We start from the raw sequence: 22,238 nt of genomic DNA on the forward strand, positions 1-22,238 counted from the left end.
TGTACATGTATGTCGGTATGTCGGTGTGTGTTTAGGAGTGCCTGTGTGTGTGTGTGTGCGCGTGTGTGTGTATAGTGCAATGGTGGACACCTGTATTGTGACATGAAACCAAGGTCCCGGTTGAGGCCCTCCCTATTGTATCGAAATTAGCTATCAGCCTCTGCTCGGCCACCTTTCGCTGCTGCCTGTCCTGAAGTCCGCCTTGGAGGATGGTCACCAGAATGTCCGAGGTTGAAGGTCCTGGACCACTGAAGTATTCCTCAACTGGGATGGAACACTCCTGTCTGTTGATTGTTGTGCGGTGCCCATTCATCTGTTGTTGAAGCCTTTGCTCGGTTTCCCAGTGTTTGTTCAGTGACTGTGATTAATGCCAATCTCCATGGATTCTAACTATGCCAGTGGAGGGTTTCCATCTTTTAATGATAAATGGGCGCCGTTCAATGTGTTATCCCATAACGTCAGCGGGACCATCACTGACAGCACTGACAGGGACATTGCTTTCCTATCTCTGTAACATCTCCAGCCTTGTATTCTTATCTCTGTAACATCTCCAGCCTTGCTTTCCTATCACTGTAATATCTGCAGCCTTCCTTTTATCTCTCTTTTAACAGCTCCAGCCTTGCTTTCCTCTTTCTGTTACATCTTCAGTCTTACTTTCCGCTATCTGTGAACTCTCCAACCTTGCTTTCCTATCTCTTCAACATTTCCAGCATTGCTTTCCTACCTCTGTGATATCTTCAGCCTTGCTTTCACGTCTCTGTAACATGGCCAGCGTTGCTTCATTATCTCTGTAACATCTCCGGCATTGCGTTCCTCTCACTATTACATTTCCAGCCTTTCTATCCTATTTCTGTAAAACTTCCAGCCTTGCTTTCGTATCTTTGCAACATCTCCAATTTTGCTTTCCTTTCTCTGTAACATCTCCAGCCTTGCTTTCGTTTCTCTGTGTGAGATATTGGTAAAGTCGTGTTACTTATGCAATCATAATTACCTATGCAAGGTAAATGAACTCACACCAGTGTATAATTGTTTCAATCAAGAGCTGAGTCAACAAGAATGAAAATTATATGAAGGAAATATATAATTGTTTTTGCATTCGCTAAAATGTGCATACAAGAATGAAACGTGCCTGCAAACAATGGTAGATGTTGCAGACTAATAGGTAAGGTGCTGTGAGGATGTAGATTAAGCCATATACCTTTGTACAAACAGTAGTTTTGCAAAAACAAAAACAACCCCCAATTAAAAGGCCATAAGGATCAATATGTTTGGGGAAAGGGAGGAAAAATCACAAGTGGGGGAAATAGATAGTAGTGAAGGAGGATATACCTCACAATGGACCACAGCAGGATGTGGTGAAATGGCAAATTAAAACTTGTACTTTGTTATGCATAAGGCCAGATAAGGCAAGAGATAAACAATAGTAATAGGCACCGGGTTTGGAATAGTGAATCCTATATAAAATATGCACTTGCTAAACTCTGTGTGTCTATTTCAGGCACCACGCTTGCAAGCGTATAATAAACGTACTGATTGCTTCAGATCTTGTCTCGGACTGAAATTATTGAAGTGAGTGAGCTTCGTTTCTCACCCCCTCCTTCTCTTTTTCTTGATTTCAGAGTCAATGAGAAAAGTACTTTTTTGTCCTTTTCACTCACCCCCTCCCCACAGCTGGGGTAAAACCCAGAAGAGACCAGGAAAAGGTGGATCCCCGGCATTAACTGTACAGTATTCAGCAGCACAGAGACAGACTCTTCCCAATGTCCCTTCCTCAGTCACTGGGACAGAGCAGAGGGGTCCAGGGAGAAAGAGGGAGGGAAACTACAAGAGAGAAAGAGAGATGAACAGACAGACAGTGAAAGGGAGGGAGAGAACAAGAGAAAGACAGGCAGACAGAGGGAGGGAGAGAAAGTGAGAACTGAAAGAGAGGAGGAGAGAGACAGAGAGAGAGAGAGAGAAACCCCAGGAAGAGAAATACAATGTCAGACAGATACAAATTGAAAAAGGGGAGGCATAGACATGGGGAGAAGGTCAGATAGACAACAAGAGAGAAATCGCAGGGAGAGATATAGGACAGCAGGGAGATAGAGCTGAGAGAGTTGAGTGATGGTAGATTGGGGGGGGGGTGCTGCTGCAATGCAGCTGGAATGATGTACAGACAAGAACAGCAAGATCCCACAGAGCTGAGAGAACGATGCAGAGATAGATGAGCAAGGTGTTGTTTTGAGAAAGATTGAATGATTAAGCATTCCTGAAAAACATGGTAGGGTGACAAAAGAGCAGAGTGTTCTCGGAAGGGAATCTACAGGGAAATGTCAATAGGGCAGTGATGTGAAGGGTGTTGAGAGATAGGAATTGTAGGAAGGATGTGGGAAAGTCATCTGGGAACACAGAAATTAGTATGAGAGCTCTCATGGGTGTGGGAAGCAGTGGCATTTTGCACCTTTGTCCCTCTTCAGTCTAGAGTTGCCCATTGTGGTAATGTGTGTGTGTGTGTTCACTCTCTCTGGTTCCAGATCCTGCCTGGTGATTCCTCATGACAGAATAATTTGATTCTCTCTGTCATTGTACTGTCCTGGTTTCAGCTCCCAAGTCAATTGCTAAATCTTTCATGATCCTATTAAATAGCAGAGCAGGCTTGATGGTCTCCTCCTATTCCGATTTCAGATGATCTTATGTTCTTAACACTATCTCCCAGCTCTTTGGCCCACGCACTGGAGGTTATGACGACACAAGGGCCTGATCTGAAGAGTGCTGCCCTCTTCCGTGTGTCTCGGAGGGAACCAGCCTGATTTGGATGGGAGTTGCAGCCTCTCAGTGAGAAGTGAAAACTGCTACAGGTTCTCACTGTAAGGTGGAGCAGGCCAGTCCCGGGGGAGCAAACAGCAGGCCGCTCTGTCGTCCAGCTCCATTTCAGAAGGCCACGTGGGAGGAGCTTGTTTCCTTCATCAGCCTCCCGTGCTCTCCCTTCTGGGTTAGGTGGGGGCCGAATGGCCTTGCTCATGGCTCCTATTGAGGTGCAGGCTGGCTATGATTGGGTTACACAGGGGCTACTCCTGGAGTGAGGACGGTTAGCTGAGTTGGCTGGGCAGTTAGCTTACCACACCAGCTAGAGTTACTCTGAAGGACTCTCCTTCCCAACCTTTCCCCTCAGTTGGGGCATGGTGACCCTCTGATTAAAACACCACCAGACACCGCTCTCTAATGAGGAGCTGTCCTTTGCTCTGGTAAGACAATGGTGACATTACGTTGGTTTGTACCTGAAACACTGTTTGCAGGACTAGTCACTGCATTGCCAGAGGGATGTTAGTGTGTGGGGAAGGTTTACTGGATGAATCCCCACTGGAATGAACAGCACTCTCTTTCCCCCAGTTTTTGCTGCACTCTTGCAGCTTTTGTGTCTTTGGAGACACAAGAACCAATTCACCTGAAACAGCAGCTGGGCACAAATAAGACCGGCTAGTTTACATACACACACGCACACACACAGAGACAGACAGACAGACAGACAGACACACATACACACACACACACACACACACACACACACAGGCATAGGCTCTCACTCACACAAAGACTCACTCTCCTACACACACACATACGCACACATTCTCTCACACACACTGACTCTCTCACACACACAGACACACTCACACATACACCGACACTCTCTCACACACACTCTCACACATGCATACTCTCTCACGCACACACTGACACTCTCTCTCACACACACAAACACACTTTCTCTCTCTCACACACAAATACACTATCTCTCTCACACACACAGGCACACTCTCTCACACTCTCACACATGCACAAACTTTCGCACACATACACAGACACTCTCTCACACACAGACACTCTCTCACACACACACACAAACACACTCTCTCACACACACAGACACGCTCTCTCACACACACGCTCCTTCACACACAGACACACTCTCACGCACGCACACAGACACACTCTCTCTCACACGCACAGGCACACACACAGACACACTCTCTCTCACACACACACAAACACAGACACTCTCTCACACACACAGACACACTCTCTTTCACATGCACACAGAGACAGTCTCTCCCTCACACAGACAGAAACACTCTCTCTCACACACAGACACACTCTCTCTCACGCCCGCACACTCTCTTACGCTCTCTCACACTCATTTCAGAGACACACTGTCTCTCTCTCTCTCTCGCACACACAGGCACACTCTCTCTCATACACACATACACACAAAAACATACACTCTCTCTCACACACACACACTCTCTCTCTAACACACACAGACACTCTCTCTCACACAGTCACTCCCTCTCACACACAGACACACATTCTCTCATACACACAGACACACTCTCTCTCACACACATAGACACTTCCTCTCACACACACAGACACACACTCTCTCACACACACAGACACACTCTCTTTCACACACACAGACACTCTCTCACACACAGACACACACTCTCACCCTCACACAGACAGAAACACTCTCTCACACACACACATATCCACTCTCTCTCACACACATGCACTCTCTCTTACTCTCTCTCACACACGCACACAGGCACACTGTCTCTCTCACACACTGAAATATTCTCTCTCATACACACATACACACAGACACATACACACTCTCTCTCACACACTCTCACACACAGACACTTTCTCTCACACAGACACTCTTTCTCACACACAGACACACACACTCTCTCACAGGCACACACTTTCTCACACACTCTCTCACACACACTCTCTCTCACACACACAGACATATTCTCTCATGCACACAGACACACTTTCTCCCTCACACAGACAGACGCACTCTCTCTCACACACACACACAGGCACTCTCTCTATTTCACACACAGACACTCTCTCTCTCTCACACAGACACACTGTCTGTCTCACACACAGAGACACTCTCTCTCACGCACTATAGGGACAGGCCACTATAAATGCCACAGGAAACACCACAGAAGCGCTTCACAGGAGGCTCCCAAGTACTGCGGATGTCACCGAGACAGGGGACGAAACGTTTGCAACAAAAAAGTCCAGCTCGGCGAACAGAACAACAGCAACGAGCACCCGAGCTACAAATCTTCTCACAAACTTTGAACACACTCTCTCTCACACATAAACACAGACAATTTCTCTCTCACACACACAGACACGCACACACTCTCAGACACACGCACACTCTCTGTCACACGGACACACACTCACACACATAGACACTCTCTCTCCCGCATGCAGACAAGCACACTCTCTCTTACACACACAGACACTCACTCACACACAGACACACTCTCTCACACATACGCACAGACACACTCTCTCACACACACAGACACACTCTTTCACACACAGACACACTCTTCCTCTCACACACACACTCTCTCAGACACACACACCCTATCACACAGAAATACACCCTCTCAAACACACACAGACAAACTCTCACACAGACAGACACACTTTCTCTCTCACACACACAAACACACTCTCTCATGCACTCAGACACACTCTCACACACACAGACACACTCTCTCTCACATACACACAGACACACTCTCTTTCACACGGCACGGTGGGCGTCATGGTGGCATCGTGGTTAGCACTGCTGCCTCACAGCGCCTGAGACCCGGGTTCAATTCCCGCCTCAGGCGACTGGCTGTGTGGAGTTTGCACGTTCTCCCATTGTCTGCATGGGTTTCCTCCGGGTTCTCCGGTTTCCTCCCACAGTCCAAAGATGTGCAGGTCAGGTGAACTGGCCATGCTAAATTGCCCATAGTGTTAGGTAAGGGGTAAATGTAGGGGTATGGGTGGGTTGCACTTCGGCGGGTCGGTGTGGACTTGTTGGGCCGAAGGGCCTGTAAACACTCTCTCTCACACACAAACACACTCTCTCAAACACACGCAGACACACTCCCTCTCACACACAGAAACATTCTCTCTCACGCACATGCATAAACACACTCTCTCACACACGCAGACACTCTCTCTCACACACAGATACCCTCGCTCTCACACACGCACAGATACTCACACACAGACATACTCTCTCTCTCAAGCCTACGCAGACACACTCTCTCACATACACAGACACACTCTTTCACACACACAGAAACACTCTCTCACACAGAGACACTCTCTCACACGCGCAGACACTCTCTCTCACACACAGACTCAAACACACTCTTTCTCTCACACACAAACTCTCTGTTTCACATACTCAGACACACTCTCTCACACATGCATACTCTCTCTCACACACATACATGCAGACATACTCACCCTCTCACACACATAGACACAGACATACTCACTCTCTCACATACACATACACACTTTCATATACACAGACACACTCTCACAAACATACACCTACACACACATAGACACACAGCCACACTCTATCTCTCACACACATAGATACACAGACACACTCTCTCTCACAGACACGCTTACACACAGAAATACTCTCTCACACACACATACATGCAGACATACTCACTCTCACGCACAGACACACTGTCTCACACACAGACACACACTCTCTCACGCACATGCACAAACAGACTCGCTCGCACACACACAGACACATACTCTCTCTCACACACTCTCTCTCATACACACAAACACACTCTCTCACGCACACACACAGAAACACTCTCTCACACATATAGACACACACACACTCTCACACACTCAGACACGCTCTCTCTCACATACAGACACACACTCTCTCTCACACACACAGACACACTCTCTCAACACAGAGACACACACTCTCTCTCACACACACGCACACAGAAACATTCTCTCTCACACAGACACACTCTCTCCCTCACAGAGACAGACACACTCTCTCACACACACACACAGACCCACACTCTCTCTCACACGCACAGACACACACACAGACATACTCTATCTCTCAAGTCTATGCAGACAAACTCTCTCAAACACACAGACACACTCTTTCACACACAGAAACACTCTCTCACACGCAGATTCTCTCTCTCACACACAGACTCAAACATACTCTCTCTCACACACACACAGACTCTCTGTTTCACACACTCAGACACACTCTCACACACATGCACACTCTCTCGCACACACATACATGCAGACATACTCACTCTCTCACACCCAAATACACGCTCTCTCACATACACACAGACACACTCTCTCACACACACACACTCACTCTCTCACACACAGACACACACTCTCTCTCACACACTCGGACACGCTCTCTCTCATACACACAGACACACCCTCACACACATACAAACACTCACACACATATAGACACACAGACACACACTCACTCTCTCACACACAGACACACAATCTCTCCCACACACTCGGACACGCTCTCTCTCACACACACAGACACACACTCTCTCACACACACAGACACACACTCTCTCACACATACAGAAACACTCTCTCTCACACACAGACACTCTCTCCCTCACACAGACAGACACACACTCTCTATCACACACGCAGACCCATTCTCTCTCTCACACGCACAGACACTCACACACAGACATAGTCTGTCTCTCAAACTTATGCAGACACACTCTCTCAAACACACAGACACACTCTCTCTGACACACAGTCACACTCTCTCTCTCACACACACAGAAAAACTCTCTCTCGCCCACAGACACACTCTCTCACACAAATACACAAACACACTCTCTCTCACACAAACACTCTCTCTCCCTCACACAGACAGACACACTATCTCTCACACACACGCAGACTCACTCTCTCTCGCACACGCACAGACACTCACACACAGACGTACTCTGCCTCTCAAGCTTATGCAGACACACTCTCTCACACACATAGACACACTCTTTCACAGACACAGAAACACTCTCTCACACACATAGAGACACTCTCTCACACACGCAGACACTCTCTCTCACACACAGCCTCAAACACACTCTCTCTCTCACACGCACACAGACTCTCTGTTTCACACCGGGTCGGTGTGGACTTGTTGGGCCGAAGGGCCTGTTTCCACACTATAATGTAATGTAATGTAAACACTCTCTCACACACACAAACACACTCTGTCAAACACACGCAGACACACTCTCTCTCACACACAGAAACATTCTCTCTCACGCACATGCATAAACACACTCTCTCACACACGCAGACACACTCTCTCACACACAGACACACTCTCTCTCACACACAGATACCCTCGCTCTCACACACGCACAGCCACTCACACACAGACATGCTCTCTCTCAAGCCAAGCAGACACACTCTCTCTCATACACAGACACACTCTTTCACACACACAGAAACACTCTCTCACACAGAGACTCAAACACACACTCTTTCTCACTCTCTCCCTCACACAGAGAGACACACTCTCTCACACACACACGCAGACCCACTCTCTCTCTCTCTCTCCCGCACAGGCACTCACACACAGACATACTCTCTCTCTCAAGCTTACACAGACACATCCTCTCACATACACAGACTCTCTGTTTCACACACTCAGACACACTCTCTCACACATGTACACTCTCTCACACACACATACATGCAGATGTACTCACTCTCTCACACACGTACACACAGACATATTCACTCTCTCACACACACAAACACACTCTCACACACATACGCACACAAAAAGATGCACAGACGCACTCTCTCTCACACACACACTTACACACAGACACACACTCTCTCGCACACACATACACACAGACATACTCTCTCTCTCACACACACAGACACACTCTCTCACACACAGACACACACTCTCTCATGCACATGCACAAACACAGTCTCTCTCACTCACGCAGACACACTCTCTCACACACAGAAACATTCTCTCTCTCACACAGATACACACACTCTCTCTCTCACACACAAACACACTCTCACACACACAGACGATCGCTCTCTCACACACAGACACATACTCTCTCTCAAAGACACAGACACACACTCTCTCTCAGTCACACTCTCTCTCATACACACAGACACACTCTCTCACCCACACACACAGACATACACTCTCTCTCTCACACAGACAAACATTCTCTCTCACAGACTCAGACAGGCTCTCTCTCTCACACACAGACACTCTCTCTCACACACACACAGAAAAACTCCCTCACACACGCAGAAACACTCTCTCACGCAGACAGAAACACTCTCTCAGACACACACGCAGATACACACTCTCACTCACACACGCACACAAACACGCTCACACACACACAGACACACACTCTCTCACGCACACACACAGACACAGACAGTCACAAACTCAGACATGCTCTCTCTCACACTCACAGTCACACACTCTCTCTCACACATAAACACACTTTCTCAAACACACACACTCTCTCACACACAGACACACACACTCTCTCTCTCAGACACACAGAAACATTCTCTCTCTCACACACAGAAACATTCTCTCTCACACACAAAAACACACTCTCTCACACACATACACAAACACACTCTCTCTCACACACAAACACACTCTCTCCCTCACACAGACTGACACACTCTCTCTCTCACACACACGCCGGCCCACTCTCTCTTACGCACACAGACATACTCTCTCTCAAGCTTACCCAGACACACTCTCTCACATACACAGATGCACTCTTTCACACACAGAAACACTCTCTTTCACACATAGATACACTCTCTCACACACGCAGACACTCTCTCTCACACACAGACTCAAACGCACCCTCTCTCACACACACACAGACTCTCTGTTTCACACACTCAGACACACTCTCCTACACATGCACACATTCTCGCACACACGTACATGCATACATACTCACTCTCTCACACACAGTCATACTCACTCTCTCACACACACATACACACTCTATCACACAAACACACACTCTCTCACACACACAAACACACAGTCTCAGTCACACTCTCACATAAACACAGGCACGCTCTCTCACACACATACACACTGACATACTCATTCTCTCACACACATATACACACTCTCTCACACAGACACACGCTCTCACACACACACAGACACACTCTCTCACACACAGACATACACTCTCTCACATACAGACACACACTCTCTCACATACAGGCACACACTCTCTCACGCACTTGCACAAACACAGTCTCTCTCACACACGCAGACACACTCTCTCTCACAGAAACACTCTCTCACACACACAGATATACACACTCTCTCTCACACACACAAATACACTCGCTCTCACACACACAGGCACATACTCTCTCACACACACCCAGACACACACTCTCTCACACACAACCAGACACACACTCTCTCTCAGTGACACTCTCTCTCTTATACACACAGACACACTCTCTCTCTCATACAGTCACGCACAGAAAACTCTCACACCCTCTGACACGCTCTCTCACTCACACACAGACACACACACTCTCTCTCACACACAGACACAGACTCTCTCTCTCACACACACAGAAACACTCTCTCTCACACACACACAGACACACACTCTCTCACGCACATGCACAAACACACTCTCCTGCACACAAACACAGAAACACTCTGCCTCACACACGCGCAGATACACACTCTCACTCACACACGCACACAGAAACACTCTCTCTCTCACACACAGACATACACTCTCTCTCATACACACAGACACACTCTCTCACGCACACACAGACACTCTCCCTCCCACATACTCATACATGCTCTCTCTCACACACAAACACACACTCTCTCAAACACACAGACACACTCTTCTCTGACACACAGTCACACACTCTCTCACACACACAGAAACACTCTCTCACACACACAGACACACTCTCTCACACAAATACACAAACACACTCTCTCTCACACAAACACTCTCTCCCTCACACAGACAGACACACTCTCTCTCACACACACGCAGACCCCCTCTCTCTCTCTCTCTCCCGCACAGGCAATCACACACAGACATACTCTCTCTCTCAAGCTTACGCAGACACATCCTCTCACATACACAGACACACTCTTTCACACACACAGAAACACTCTCTCTCACACAGAGACTCTCTCTCACATACGCAACACTCTCGCTCACACAGACTCAAACACACTCTCTTTCTCACTCTCTCCCTCACACAGAGAGACACACTCTCTCACACACACACGCAGACCCACTCTCTCTCTCTCTCTCACTCTCCCGCACAGGCACTCACACACAGACATACTCTCTCTCTCAAGCTTACACAGACACATCCTCTCACATACACAGACTCTCTGTTTCACACACTCAGACACACTCTCTCACACATGCACACTCTCTCACACACACATACATGCAGACATACTCACTCTCTCACACACATACACACAGATATTCTCACTCTCTCACACACACATACACAATCTCGCATACACAGACACACGCTCACACACATAAACACACTCACACACACATAGACACACTCTATCCCCCACACACATACACACAGACATACTCTCTCTCACACAGACACACTCTCTCACACACACAGACGCACACTCTCTCACGCACATGCACAAACACAGTCTCTCTCACACACGCAGACACACTCTCTCACACACAGACACACTCTCTCTCACACAAACAAATACACACTCTCTCACACACACACGCCAACACATTCGCTCTCACACACACAGGCACACACTCTCTCTCTCACACACAGACACACACTCTCTCTCAGTCACACTCTCTCTCATACACACATACACACTCTAGCCACGAAACTAGCCACGAAACTCCACGACCAGCTATCCTTAGTAGCCACACACGCAGACGACAAGTAACATGAATTCGACTGGGACAACACTGCCATTATCGGGCAAGCCAAACAAAGAACAGCCAGGGAATTCCTAGAAGTATGGCACTCATCCACAAACTCCATCAACAAACACATCGACCTGGACCCAATATACCGGCCACTACAGTGGACAGCTGGAACTGACAACCGGAAGCGGCAGGGACAGGCCACTATAAATGCTGGAGGAAACACCGCAGAAGCGCTTCACAGGAGGCTCCCAAGCACCGAGGATGTCACCTAGACAGGGGACGAAACATTTGCAACAAAAATTTCCAGCTCGGCGAACAGAACCACAGCAACAAGCACCCGAGCTACAAATCTTCACCCAAACTTTGAACATACACACTCTCTCACGCACACACACAGACACACTCTCTCTCAGTCACACTCTCTCTCACACACAGAAACACTCTCCCTCACACACACGCAAATGCACACTCTCACTCACACACGCACACAAACACACTCTCTCACACACAGACACACACTCTCTCTCATACGCACAGACACTCACACACAGACATACTCTCTCTCTCAAGCTTACACAGACACACTCTCTCACCTACACAGACACACTCTTTCACTCACACAGAAACACTCTCACACACACAGACACTCTCTCACACACGCAGACACTCTCTCTCTCACACAGATTCAAACACACACACTCTCTCTCTCACAGACTCTCTGTTTCACACACACAGACACACACTCTCTCTCACACACAGACGCACTTTCTCACACACGCAGGCACTCTCTCTTACACACAGACTCAAACGCACTCTCTCTCTCTCACAAACACACAGACTCACTGTTTCACACACTCAGACACACTCTCACACATACACACTCTCTCACACACATACACGCAGACATACTCACTCTCTCACATACATACACACAGACATACTCACACTCTCACACACACATACACATTCCCACACACACATACACACACTCACGCACACATAGACACATAGACACACTCTATCTCACACACACATTGATACACAGACACACTCTCTCACACACACACACATGCACACTCTCACACGCACCTTCACTCTCACACACCGACACACAGCTCCTCAAACACACACAGACACACACTCTCACACAAACTCACACACTCTTTCTCACACGCACACATACAGACAACAAAGAAAAACACATATGCGCACTCTCTCTCTCACACACACACACAGTCTCTCTCTCTCTGTCTGTCTGTCTCTCTCTCACACACACACAGCTACTGTACAAACATGGGGGAAGGTTCGATGGAGAGATGATTTCTCCCAGGACTGAACTCTGATCTCGGATAATGTCTACTCTCGGGAGACATCATCTCTTGCATCGACATCATTCGTCTGTTTAGGTGCCTGCTTTTCTAAAGCATTTCCAAGCAACAAGTGACAATAGCTTGATAAAGGTTTTCCTTTATTAACCATGGTTAAGACACATGCTGATGTTATTTTTCACTGACTTTTTTAAATGATCTGATTTTTCTGAAATGGACAGTGGCTTCAATTTCAAATTATGACACCAGAGCACCTCGGGAGTCCTGAGAAAATGATCAGGGAATTGCATCTGTTCCTTTCTACCTTCGCACACTGTACCGTCAGATAGTGCTCCCTCAGTGCCACTAGATAATGCTCCCTCAATACCTCAGCTCGTGCTCCCTCAGTACCTCAGATAGTGCTCCCTCAATACCACAGAAAGCACTACTCTGTTGTGTTTAACCCCCAAAGCCCCTCAGACAGTACATCCACAAAGCATTCACACCCTCAACACTTCAGGGCACAGCCCAGCTCCCCCCTCAGACTGCGTTCATCCACAAACCCCTTCAGACTGTAAGGACCCACAACTATGCCAGTCCAAGATTGCAGCCAAGGTCCCCAGAACATTACTTGGGTCTCTGAATTAATTTTAGAATCCCTACAGTGTAGAAGCAAGCCATTCCGTCCATTGGCTCCACACAGTCTGTCTGAACAGCATCCCAGCTCGACTCACATCCTCTATTCTCCCTGTAATTCTGCATTTCCCATGGCATCTTTGGACTGTGGGAAGAAACTGGAGCAACCCGGTGGAAACCCGCACAGAATGTGTAAACTCCACACAGACAGTCGCCGGGAGCTAGAATCAAAGCCAGGTCCTTGGTCCTGTGAGGCAACCGCGTTAATTTCTGAGGCACCGTGCTGACCTCTCTCCCTCGATGTCACATCATGTAACCTTTTACGAGCCAGTCTCCCATGTGAAACCTTCTCATCTATCTGCGTGGTCAACCCTTCAAAAGCTCTATCCAGTTGGACAAACAATTTCCACAAGCCATGCTGACCATGCCTAGTCAATTGTTGCTTTTCCAAATGCATGTAAATTGTCTCTCTGAATGCCCTCCAACAGCTTACCCTCCACTGACATCAGGCTCACAGCTCCATAGTTCAATTGCTGTTCCTTGCAGCCTTACTTGAATAATGGCACATCATTAATCACCCTCCAGTCTTCAGGCACCTCAACCGTTGTCACTGATCAGTCCATCTGACAAGGCCATCTACATCCTTCTGTAACCTAAGGCTATCCTCCTCAGTATTTATCACCTCACCAACCTTCATATCATTCATGACCCCAATGATTAACCCTCCACCATTCAAACCTAAATCTTTTCTACCAGCCACATCAGCAAGACCCCCTTTTGTGCGACAGGAATGGACAGGGATTTCCAACAAAGCCATGACCGTCTGCTTCCTGCCACTCCGCATTCTGCGCCAAATTCCTTGGATCTTGAGTTTTTATGTTCCCTATCAGTTTCCAACATGGGTTCTGATAAAAGCCTTCCTGACCTCCAAGCAGACGACAGGAAAGCTTTGTCTTATTTACATACCTGGTCACTTCCCTAAAAAGTGCAATCCCGTTGGTCAGACCTGACCACCCCCCCCCCCGCCCCAACCGACTTAACAGTACCATTCTGACTGTTCTTCATGAACTCCAGTCTCTTTAAATGCTGATTAATTCTACCTCCCAAAATTGCTTCCAATAGACATCGCACCCACGATATTAGCCTAACTGGCCTGCAGCTGCCTGGTATTTCCCATGCTCCTTCTTGAATAACAGTACCACATGGTCAGTCCGGCAATACCTCTCCTGTGGCCGGAGAGGATTTGAAAATGCTTGCAAGCGTACCTGCTACCGCGTGCATCACCTCGATCGAGTTACATTTCCACCGTCTTTGGAGATTTATTGGGTTTTAAGAAGGCCAGACCACTCAGAACCATTTGTCTATATATATATATATATATATATTAATTCATTTAATTGTATCACAGAACTTCTCCACGATTTCATATCAAGCCTGTCCTGATGAGCACCGACATGATGAATCCATTCACTCCGTCCTCTGGTTCCATGCACAAATTATCTCTGTGTTCCACAACCTACTATTTCTCTCATTATCAATTCACCCATAATGTCACTGTAAAGTACTTTCAGATTTCTATTTCCCCTCTTTGCACTCCTCTCTCCCAGGCAATTCGTCGGCGATATGATTGGGAGGAGTGTGGGATGTCAGTCTGGATGTGGATTAGCATTGGGAAGCTCAGAAATTATGAACACACGACTCTGCTTAGTGCGGGGCAGTGGGATTCATTTGGGATGAGCACACAGAAGCTGAGGAATAAACTTCAGTCCTGCAGCATGAAAATATCCCTTTGAGCTGGCAGGTCAGTCACGCGAAACGAAAACTTCAACACTGGGAAAAGAGGGTGGAACCTCTTCACGTTCAATAACCAAATGAAGACGGTCTGTTTGAACACAGTCTCTGAAATGTGGACGCAGGAATCATTGCTGAGCAGGGTATGTAGGAAGCAGAGGCAGAAATGTACTGAACAATTTCAGATATTCCTCTTAGACCACAAGACATGGGAGCAGAAATTAGACCATTCAGCCCATCCGATAGTGTGGCACTTACTCAGTACTGACTCTCTAAAAATGCAGGTATCACCCAGACTGATGCGCTGACAGTGAGGCGCTCCCTCAGTAATGACCCACTGACAGTGTGCAACTCCATCAGTGCTGACATTCTGACAATGCAGCGCTCCCTCTCTACTGACCATCTGACAGTGCAGCACTGCCACAATATTGACCCTCTGACATTGCAGCAATCACTCATTACTGAACCCCCGACAGCGCAGCACTCCCTCAGTAGTGACCCTCTGACAGTGCTGCTCTCCCTCAGTACGGACCCTCTGACAATGCAGCATTTCCAGAGGGCTGATCCTCCGACTGTGCGGCACTCCCGCAATGCTGACTCTCTGACAGTGCAGTCCTCAGTCAAACTGACCCTCTTACAGTCCAGCACTCCCTCAGAACTAACCCTCTGACAGTGCGGCATGCTCTCAGTACTGACCATCTGACGATGCAGCAATCCCTCAGTACTGACCCTCTGACAGTGCAGCACTCCCTCAGAACAGACCATCTGACGATGCAGCACTCCCTCACTACTGACCATTTGACTGTAGCAATCCCTCAGTATGGCCCTCTGACAGTGCAGCACTCCCTCAGCACTGACCATCTGACTGTGCAGCACTCCGTCAGTACTGACCGTCTGTCATTGCAGTACATCCTCAGTACTGACCCTCTGACAGTGCAGTGATCCCTCAGTACTGACCGTCTGACCGTGCAGCACTCCCTCAGTACTGACCTTCTGATAGTGTAGAAATCCCTCAGTATGAAGCTCTGACAGTGCAGCACTCCCTCAGTACTGACCACCTAACTGTACAGCACTCCCTCAGTACTGACCCTCTGACAGTGCAGTGATCCCTCAGTGTTGACCCTCTGACAGTGCAGCACTCCCTCAGTACTGACTCTCTGACTGCAGCATACCCTCAGTATGACCCTCTGACAGTGCAGCACTCCCTCAGAACTGACCATCTGACTGTGCAGCAATGCCTCAGTACTGACCCACTGACATTGCAGTACATTCTCAGTAGTGACCCTCTGACAGTGCAGTGATCCCTCAGTACTGACCGTCTGACCGTGCATTACTCCGTCAGTACTGACCCTCCTACAGTGCAGCACTCCCTCAGTACTGACCCACTGACAATGCAGCACTCCCTCAGTACTGACCCTCTGGCAGTGCAGCACTCCCTCAGTACTAACCCTCTGATCGTGCAGCAATCCCTCCATGCTGACAATGTAGCAGTGCAGGACTACCATGGTCCTGCGCCCCTGACAGTGCAGCGATTAATATGTACTTACCCTCCGACAGTGCAGCACTTACTCAGCACTGATCCTTTCACACTGCAGCACTCTCTCTGTACTGACATTTCTACAGTGCAGTACTCCCTCAGTACTGACCCTCTGACACTGCAGCACTCACTCAGCACTGATCCTATGACAGTCCAGCACTCCCTCAGTACTGACCCTCTGACAGTGCAGCGCTCCCTCAGTACTGAACCTCTGACAGTGCAGCACTCCCTCAGTACTGACAATCTGACTGTGCAGCACTCCCTCAGTACTGATCCTCTGACAGTGCAGCACTCCCTCAGTACTGACCACCTGACAGTGCAGCGCTCCCTCAGTACTGACCATCTGACTGTGCAGCACTCCCTCAGTACTGACCCTCTCACAGTGCAGCACTCCCTCAGTACTGACCCTCTGATAATGCCGCACTCACTCAGTACTGACCGTCTGGCAGAGCAGCACGACCACAGTACTAACCCTCTGACGGTGCAGCACTCCCTCCATGCTGACAATGTGGCAGTGCAGGACTCCCATGGTCCTGCGCCCCTGACAGTGCAGCGATCAATGTGTACTTACCCTCCGACATTGCGCTCTCAGTCAGCACTGATCCTTTCACACTGCAGCACTCCCTCTGTACTGACATTTCTACAGTGCAGCATTCCCTCACTACTGACACTCTGACAGTGCAGCGCTCCCTCAGTACTGACCCTCAGACAGTGCAGCATTCCCTCAGTACTGACCATCTGACTGTGCAGCACTCCCGCAGTACTGACCCTCTGACAGTGTATCTCGCCCTCAGTACTGAACCTCTGACTGTGCAGCATTCCCTCTGTACTGAACCTCTGGCAGTGCAGCACTCCCTCAGTACTGACCTTCCGACAGTGCAGTATATCCTCAGTACTAACCCTCTGACAGTGCAGCACTCCCTGCATGCTGACATTGTGCAGTGCAGGACGCCCTTGGTCCTGCGCCCCTGACAGTGCAGCGATCACTGTGTACTTGCCCTCCGACAGTGCAGCACTCACTCAGCACTGATCCTTTGACAGTCCAGCACTCCCTCAGTACTGACTCTCTGACAGTGCAGCGCTCCCTCAGTACTGACCCTCTGACAGTGCAGCATTCCCTCAGTACTGACCCCCTGACAGTGCAGTGCTCCCTTAGTACTGACCATCTGACAATGCAGCACTCCCTCAGTACTGACCCGCTGGCAGTGCAGCACTCCCTCATTATTGACCTTCTGACAGTGCAGTGCATACTCAGTACCTTCCCTCTCACAGTGCGGCACTCCCTCAGTACTAACCCTCTGACGGTGCAGCACTCCCGCAGTACTGACCCTCTGACAGTGTATCTCGCCCTCAGTACTGAACCTCTGACTGTGCAGCATTCCCTCAGTACTGACCCTCTGACAGTGCAGCACGCCCTCAGTACTGACCATCTGACAATGCAGCACTCCCTCTGTACTGAACCTCTGGCAGTGCAGCACTCCCTCAGTACTGACCATCCGACAGTGCGGTACATCCTCAGTACTAACCCTCTGACAGTGCAGCACTCCCTGCATGCTGACATTGTGCAGTGCAGGACGCCCTTGGTCCTGCGCCCCTGACAGTGCAGCGATCACTATGTACTTACCCTCCGACAGTGCAGCACTCTCTCAGCACTGATCCTTTCACACTGCAGCACTCTCTCTGTACTGACATTTCTACAATACAGCATTCCCTCAGTACTGACCCTCTGACAGTGCGGCACTCCCTCAGTTCTGAGCCTGACAGTGCAGCACTCCCTCAGTACTGGCCCGCTGACAGTGCAGCACTCTCTTTGTATTGCAATTTCTAAAGTACACACTCCTTCAGTACTGACCATCTGACGATGAAGCACTCCCGCAGTACTGACTCTCTGACAGTGCAGCACACCGCAGTTCTGACATTTCTACAGTGCAGCATTCCCTTACTACTGACCCTCTGACAGTGAAGTGATCCCTCAGTAATGACCCTCAGGCAGTGCAGCACTCCCTCAGTACTGACCCTCTGAAAGTGTAGCAATCCGTCAATATGACCCTCTTACAGTGCAGCACTCCCTCAGTACTGACCATCTGACTGTGCAGCAATCCCCCAGTACTGACCCTCTGACAGTGCAGTGATCCCTCAGTATGTCCCACTGACAGTGCAGCACTCCCTCAGTACTGACCCTCTGACTGTAGCAATCCCTCAGTATGACCCTCTGACAGTGCAGCACTCCCTCAGCACTGACCATCTGACTGTGCAGCACTCACTCAGTACTGACCCTCTGACAGTCTAACATTCCCTCAGTGCTGACCGTCTGACAATGCAGCACTCTCTCACTGCTGACCCTCGGCAGTGCAGCACTCCCTCAGTACTGACCCTCTGACAGTGCAGCACTCCCTTAGTACTGACCCTCTGACAGTGAAGCACTCCCTCAGTATGAACCCTCTGACATTGCAGTACATCCTTAGTACTGACCCTCTGACAGTGCAACACTCCCTCAGTACTGACCATCTGACTGTGCAGAACTCCCTCAGTACTGACCCACTGACAGTGCAGCACTCCCTCAGTACTGACCCTCTGACAATGCAGCATACCCTCAGAACTAACCCTCTGGCAGTGCAGCACTCCCTCAGTACTAACCCTCTGACGGTGCAGCACTCCCTCCATGCTGACAATGTGGCAGTGAAGGACTCCCTTGGTCCTGCGCTCCTGACAGTGCAGCGATCACTGTGTACTTACCCTCCGACAATGCACAACTCACTCGGCACTGATACTTTCAAACTGCAGCACTCACTCTGTACTGACATTTCTGCAGTGCAGCACTCCCTCAGTACTGACCCCCTGACAGTGCAGCACTATCTTTGTTTTGACATTTCTACAGTACAGCACTTCCTCAGTACTGACCCTCTGACAGTGCAGCGCTCCCTTAGTACTGACCATCTGACAATGCAGCACTCCCTCAGTACTGACCCGCTGGCAGTGCAGCACTCCCTCAGTATTGACCTTCTGACAGTGCCGTGTACTCAGTACCTTCCCTCTCACAGTGCGGCACTCCCTCAGTACTGACCCTCTGACGGTGCAGCGCTCCCTCAGTACTGACCCTCTGACAGTGTAGCGCTCCCTTAGTACTGACCATATGACAATGCAGCACTCCCTCAGTACTGACCCGCTGGCAGTGCAGCACTCCCTCAGTATTGACCTTCTGACAGTGCAGTGTACTCAGTACCTTCCCTCTGACAGTGCGGCGCTCCCTCAGTACTAACCCTCTGTCGGTGTAGCACTCCCTCAGCACTGATCCTTTGCCAGTCCAGCACTCCCTCAGTACTGACCCTCTGACAGTGCAGCGCTCCCTCAGTACTGACCCTCTGACAGTGTAGCAATCGCTCAGTACTGACCCTCTGACAGTGCAGCACTCCCGCAGTACTGACTCTCTGACAGTGCAGCGCTCCCTCAGTACTTACCCTCTGACAGTGTAGCAATCCCTCAGTACCTTCCCTCTGACAGTGCAGCACTCCCTCAGTACTAACCCTCTGACGGTGCAGCACTCCCTCAGCACTGATCCTTTGCCCGTCCAGCACTCCCTCAGTACTGACCCTCTGACAGTGCAGCCTCCCTCAGTACTGACCCTCTGACAGTGCAGCATTCCCTCAGTACTGACCCTCTGACAGTGCAGCATTCCATCAGTACTGACCCTCTGACAGTGCAGCACTCCGTCAGTACTGACCCTCTTGCAGTGCAGCACTCCTTCAGCACTGATCCTTTGACAGTTGAGCACTCCCTCAGAGCTGAGCTATGACGCCACAGCATTCCCTCAGTACTGACACTCTGACTCTGCAGCACTCTCTTTGTATTGATATTTCTACAGTTTAGCGCTCCCTCAGTACTGACCCTCTGACAGTGCAGCATTCCCTCAGTACTGACCCTCTGATAATGCAGCACTCCCTCAGTACTGACCCTCTGACAGTGCAGCACTCCGTCAGTACTGACCTTCTCACAGTGTAGGACTCCCTGAGTACTGACCCTCTCACAGTGCAGCGCTCCCTCAGTACTGACCCTCTGACAGTGCACCTTTCCCACAGTACTGACCCTCTGACAGTGCAGTGATCCCTCAGTACTGACCCTCTGACAGTGCAGCGCTCCCGCAGTACTGACATCTGACAGTACTGATGCTGAAATAGTGCAGTTTTCCCTCAGCACGGACCAACCCAACTCAGCACTGACCTTCTGGCAGTGCAGCTCTCCCTCAGTACTGTCCCTTTGACAGTGTAGCATTGCCTTAGTACTCACCCTCTGACAGTGCAGCACTCCCCCAGTACTGACCGTCTGACAGTGCTCCTCTCTATCAGCACTGCTGCTTTTTAACTGAAGCACTCCCTCAGAAATGACGTTCTCACACAGCAGCATACCCTCAGTACTGACCCTCTGACTCTGCTGCAGTCTCTTTGTACTAACATTTCTACAGTGCAGCATTCCCTCAGTACTGACCCTCCGACAATGTTGCACTCCCTCAATGTAGATGCTCTAACAGGGCAGCGCTCCCTCGGTAGTGACCCTCCGATAGCGCGGCATTCCCAAGTACTGACCCTCTGACAGCGCAGAATTCCCTCAGTACTGGCACTCTGACAGTGCGGCACTTCCTCATTCCTGCACTTCTGATAGTGCAGCAAGGCCTCAGTACTGACTCTTTGGCAGTGTAGCCCTCCCTCAGTACTGACCCTCTGAAACAACACTCCCTCGGAACTGACACACTGACAGTGTATCGCTCCATCAGTGATGACCCTTTGACAGTATATCACTCTTTCAGTACTGATCCTCTGGCAGTGCAGCAGTCCCTCAGTACTGACAGTCCAACACATAGCATGGCGCTCCCTCAGTATTGACCTTCCTCACAGCGCCGTGACCCCTCAGCACTAACCCCCTCACAGCGCAGTACTCCCTCAGTTCTAACCCATTCACAGTGCAGCTCTCTCTCAGTAGTAACCCTCTCACAGTGCGGCACTCTGACAGCATAGCCATCCATTAGTACTGACCCTCAGACGGTGCGTACTTCATCATTACTGATCCTCTCACTGCACAGCAATCCCTCTGTCCTGACCTTCTGATAATGCTGCA

This window comes from Chiloscyllium plagiosum, unplaced genomic scaffold, assembly GCF_037043375.1.
Source record: "Chiloscyllium plagiosum isolate Xiang-an unplaced genomic scaffold, Cpla_swu_hap1 HiC_scaffold_51, whole genome shotgun sequence".
Lineage (NCBI taxonomy): Eukaryota > Metazoa > Chordata > Chondrichthyes > Orectolobiformes > Hemiscylliidae > Chiloscyllium > Chiloscyllium plagiosum.